Below are 6106 nucleotides of genomic sequence, written 5' to 3' on the forward strand. Positions count from 1 at the left end.
GGGGGAGGGAAGGCTGACTGCAATGGACATCCAGTAGTCTGCAGCAGGGTGGGTTGGGGTGGGGTGATGACCGTTGAGGAAATAAAAGAGGAGGGGAAAAAATTCTTTCACTGTCTTTACTTGTATTGAGTGGGGGCGCATGTTATTGTTGAATGGTTAGATCAGGTTGGTGATACAGGGGGCTGAGGTTGGGAGGGGGGGGGGGGGCGGGGCCTGGGGGGGGGACTAACTAACTACATGGACTTCCAGTAGTCTGCTGTGGAGGGTGGGGGGACAGCCATTGGGATCACGGGAGCAGAAATTTTGGGGAAACGTTCTCACTTGTCTTTGGGGTTGTTAGATGGAGTGGGTGTTTTTTTTTGGGGGGGGGGAGAGAAAAATGATGTGCAAAACTTGCCAGTGCTGATCTCATGAGTATGCAAGTTGACAAGGATGTGGGAACCTGTAAAAGGAGCGGAGAAGTTTGTGGGAGTGGACAGAGTTGGTGAGGAGTGGGATGGGGGGAACGTGTAGGAGTGAGAAAGCAAATGTTTGTCAGCATGGCCTTGTACTTTTTGGGATCTCTGGAGAGAGAGGTTTTAAGTGGAAGGTGTTCGCAGGTTTGGCATCCTCTTCACTTTTTCTGCCTTTTGTTGTGGTATATCTCAGTAGAAAAAAAATACCAGGAAGATTTTTTTGTCTGTTTATTGGTGGGGGGGGGGGGGGATTTGATTCTGTTCCTATAGATTTGCAAAAATTTTTTTGTGTTCATTGATTATAATATGAATTAATATGAATAGTGTTACGGGGTAAACTGCAAGTTATTATTATTATTGATATTCTGCCACTTGTTTGTAGAAGAAAAATACAATAATGTGAAGAAACTGTTGCTCTTCTTAAGTTTTCATGGGATTCCCCCAAAAATTTTTTTAAGCTGAGGCATTTTGAAATTTCAATTTGATACTCACTCAGATATCTTACAGAAGATGTAACCCTGAATGAGGATGTGATGACTACAACATGTGACCAACAAAAACTTACATCCTGCACCATGTGGCTTGAGTCCTGAAGCCCTTGGTAACCTGATTCATCGATTATTGTTTCTTGAGGACTGCTGGCTCGGGACTGTGAAAAACTTACCTTTGGTGTGATTTATGTGCATGAGGGATTTGTGGCAAGTGGCATGGGGGTAACATCGTTGAGATGAGCGAAAATGAGTCAAGAAATTATTTAGGAAAAGAAAAAAAAAACCCACAATCTCTTTCCCAACTAACCTTGACTCAGTTGTCAAAACCATAGGTCAAAACCATAGTCTCTTTCTGTAGCATCCTCGTGTCAGTTGTCAAAGCCATGGTCTCTTTCTGTCAAGATGCACAGTCTTTTCTTCTGCACATTTGGTAATTTGTTTGAACCTGTCATTTCTGCAGGAGACTGGTGATGAAAGGGAGATTATGCAGAGAAGTTAAAAACCAGTTTGAAACTGCAGCAAAAATAGTTAAGTTTTCATCGAGTGAAATGTGTAGTATTTAGAATAACATGTTACTTAATCATTGGATCAAGCTAATGGTAAAGTCATTCAGTGATGTGTTGTTTATTTTCAAAAGAAAGAGAGAGAATTCGTTTCAGTTCTCTCCCTTGATCAAGTGATTCTGTGGAAAAGATGGAGACAGGTGGAAGAAAGTTGTGCAAGTATTTCACTGTAAAGGGTGGGTATTGAAGTAGTTCTCTGGTCTGCAGATCCTACTGTATTTCCTTCATGCCTGTCTGTATTTATTTCTCTCTACTTCTAAGGGGGGAAAAAGCCTCAGTTTCTGATAATTCTCATCACTCAAAGTGACTTGTTTCCAATTTAATTTACATTCAGCATTGTTGTATTTCATTTTATTTCAGACTTTAATAATTTTTATTGCATTTACTTAACATTTTTTATGTACTTCATTTCATTTTCTCATTTTCTTTTTTGTTTTCTTTTACTTTGTTTCCAACTCCAGTGAGATAGCAGGTGCAAGATTTGGTTTTGTTTGTCATTTTTCAGCAAGAACAGGAACAGTTCATACCATTGTGTGCGTGCAGGAGACTGTGAAAGGTAGAGAGGGCAAAAGTTGTGATGGATTCCCACAGGACAGCTTTCCAGCATAGTTAACATTTGTATTGCTTGTGGTGTGCGGGTATTTTCCATCTGTAATTTAGTATATAGATATCTATGGTACCTCTTGTGATATATGGCATTTTCCATCTGGTATATCCATAGTGCTACATGTGGTGTATGGTATTTTCCATCTATTTAGAATATTGATAGAGATAGACGGTGTTTTGGTCTATTCATATACTCCCAGTTTTGAAAGAGACCTTTGTTCAGTCCTTCATAAAGCACACACTAACTTCTAGGCTGTAACGGAAAAAAACCTTCACGCACTGAATGAATGACACTGGTGTTAAGAAGTGCATAGAACCTGTCTCATGTATGGAATGCCGAATAAAGACATGATTTTTAAAAGTTATTTTCTGTGCACATTTTGGTATTTGAATAATTGAAGTAAATGCAAGTGCTGGAACAGGCTCTTGTTTGTTCAGTGTCATCATACATATAATATCAGTCTCACATTCACTTGTTCCAGTAGTGTCCAGCATCATAGCTGACAATTATATTGACACTCTTGTCACTGTATCTGTTGATGTCAACTTTCTTTCTTCAGTATAATATATACACGTGCAAGTTGTTTGAAATATAAACTCCCATTTTTTTGGTTCTGTTTTTGGTTGGTTCTTTACTCCTATATGCTTTAAAAACCTGTCCCTGGCAGAGAAAGTTTCTTTTTCTACCACTGACATTTTGTAAATAATAATGAGTTCGTTCTTGTGCGTATGTGTGTGGGTGCATGTGTGTGCGTGTATTTGTTTGCATTTTGTGTTCTTCATATGCACAGCACAGTTGCGCTTGACAGTGGGATGGACGCTGTGGGCTTTACTGTTGCTGTGTATGCATGTGATGAGATGTCAGTTGTGATATTTTTTTGTGTGTGAAAAAAGTCTCTGTGGATTGTTGTACTGCAGCTGCTGAGGATTTGAACCAGAAAACAGAAGACAATTCTTGCTCTCACCTGGAAAGTGCATCGCATGGTTGTTAATGTATCCATCAAAGTTGAATACAGTATGTTAGCTATTCTTGAAAAAGAGTTAATTGTCATACATGTTTCACTGCATTAGGTCATTATTTTTAAGTATGAGTGCGTTTATGTGTCTGTATGTATGTTGAGCATGTTTGTGTGTGTGCTTGTGTTGTGTGCGTGTCTAGTTTTTACAAGTGCTGATGATTTTTTTTTTCTTTTTTTTTTTTTACACTTTTGTATAGTGCTATAAATGGCTTATCGCACTAGTCATTATGACTTCATGCAGTGCTTTCTGTCTGTCACACTGAAACAAATGTCTGTTCTTTCTCTTCCCTTCTGTTGTTGTTTCCTTGTTCCTTTTCTCTCTTCTCTTTTCTCACGATGTTTGTGACTCTTTCTGGAAAGCTGCCTCACTGTCTTCGTGCCTCCTTCAATTTCTCTTTCTCACTTTCACTTTCTCTCTCTGAATTGTTGGTTGTGACATTAGTTGTGGTGTATTTGTAGTTTTTAATTATTTTTTTTTCATTTGTAATTTTTTTTTTTTATTAAGATAATTATTTAAAGCAGTCGTTTACACCTTTTCTATATTTCAAAAAGAGCCATATATTTGTTTTTCTCCGAGGTAGAGGGATATGTATTTCAATCAGTTGGGTCTAAGAGGGAGAAATGCTGATTTGATATTTATTTTTCCTTCCTGTTTTTATCTTCCTTTTGAATGTCAAACCTGAGTTCACAATGACAGACAAGGTTTGGCTAGACCACCAGTGATAACGCTGTTCTTATTGACTGTGATTTACTGGAACATTAGATGATTAATTGTCCCAGTCTCTCTGTATCTCTCTCTCTCTCTATCTGGTTTTCTCCATGGTCCATAGAAAGGAAACTTGTTTGGAGGATACTTTGTTGTGATTATTGTTTTTTTAAGAAAATAGAAATTCTTTTGAGTTTCTCTCTGTGTGTGTGTGTGTGTGTGTGTGTGAACAAAAACATGGTCAGTGTTTTACATAATTGAATATTAGTGTGTACTGTTGAAGAATGTGTGTGTGTGTGTGTGTGTGTGTGTGTGTGTGTGTGGTTTTATTTCCGCAAGCAGAATGTGAAGAAAAAAAAAAGCAATTACAGATAGTATAGGATTTTTCTTCTGTGAAGTGGAATCTTGTCATCATCATAAATCCAGCATTTGCGGTTGAAATAAACAGCCCATTATGACTATGATTTGTATGTAAGAAAACAAACAAACAAACAAACAAAAAACCACCACCTTTTAAAAGCGGTGGTGTCGTGTTAATAAGAGGAGGGAGGGGACGCTAAATATAAACTGAACTCGGTAGGTCTCATGTTTCATTGAAATCATTTCATGAAGCTTGGAATGAATGATAAGACATAGCCAGAACCTTTCCACAGACATGGCTGGAACTTTTCCGCTGAACGTATAGCCAAGGTAGTTGACTGTTATTCGTTATTCATGTAATAGTTGACTGTTAGTAGTGAGAAAAAGAAGAAACTTTCTCTCTTCGTTTGTATTTGGCTTTGTACTGTTTTTGTTCTTAAAAAACAAAAACAAAAAAAGTACAAATTGTTCATTTTATAAATTAAAAAGAAAGAGCAAAAACAGAATGAAAAATAAAATTCCATACCAAAAAAAAAAAAAATACTCATTCTGTAAATTTGTGTCATTTTATTTCCACCTCTCATCCCTGTACCTCCACCCTCTCACTCTCCTCTTCCCTGTTCCAGAGAGAGTGTGGGGAAAGTGTTCTAAACCAATTTCTTTCTTTTCTTTTCTTTCTTTTTCCATTTTTTTCTTCTTTAATCAGTTCCTGACTCAAGATGAACTTATTTAATTGATATCCAAGGGCATAGAAGGATTTTTTTTGTTTTTGAAAAAAAAGTAAATATTAAGATACACACTGCTGAAGTTCTAAAAGAAAATTCTGTGTTGATTGAAATTACCAGTATTAATTTATTGATGGTGACTCCTCCTCATGCTGTGTCAGTTTGCTTGGGGAAAAAAAAGAAGAAAAGAAAATGGACAAGAAATGTCTGTTGATTTTGTGAATTTTAGTATTACTACCAAAATTAGTTCTGAATGTTAAAAAAAATGAAACTGCCTGTTGTTGTATTATTGTTATAATGTTTGTGCGCGCATGTACGCACACACTTTCAGAATCACTCCTGGATTGTTTGACTTGTTTGTGTATGTGAGTACATGAGTGTGTGTGTGTGTGTGTGTGTGTGTGTGTGTGTGTGAGCCTTTAACAATTATGCAGATTTACTGGGAAATGTTGTCTGTGGCATATGCTTTCCTTTTGATCAAAACCAGAAATGGCTACAAACATTTTTTAAATGATTTTGTAAAATGCAAAAAGTTTGACATTATTGTGGGGCCTGCCTCGTTCTTGAAAAGGTTTCAAGGATTGTATTAACGCTCGTAGATCTAGATAGATGTACTTGAGAAAATACTGAAAAAAAGGTGCTTGTAATTTTATTTTCAGTGATGAACTCTTGCGTTCTCATTGTGTTACAAATACAGATCAGATTTTAACATTTTTTTGTTCTTTTTTTTTTCATGTGTTTTTATGTGATTTTAATTATTCAGTGATTACTTGTATCGTACATTCATGTGCATGTATGAAATTATTGCTTACTTGTAGGAGTAGCAGATGATATGTTAATTAAGGTGGAAACTTGGTGGTTGCTTTTTAAAAAAAAAAATTGGTTAATAAAATTGAATAAATGTGCAGATCATTACTGGAAATTGTAAACGTTTTTGTATATACTTCAGATCAAAGAAGCGTGTGAACACAGATGACCGTGGTGCCGAGTGTGTATGTTTATCTTGCAAATGCATGGTGTGTCTCTTCATCTTGTCTGTCACTCCGCTTCGTTGACAAAACAAGGTGTTTGGAGGTTGAAAATGGTTGAGCAAATGAAGAGGTTGCTTGAATTGTGTGGTGACATCCCTTTTCTTGATCTGGCAGAGATGAGCAAAAGGAAAATTATACAGAAATACAGAT

The sequence above is a fragment of the Babylonia areolata genome, chromosome 4, assembly GCF_041734735.1.
Source record: "Babylonia areolata isolate BAREFJ2019XMU chromosome 4, ASM4173473v1, whole genome shotgun sequence".
In the NCBI taxonomy this organism is placed as follows: domain Eukaryota; kingdom Metazoa; phylum Mollusca; class Gastropoda; order Neogastropoda; family Buccinidae; genus Babylonia; species Babylonia areolata.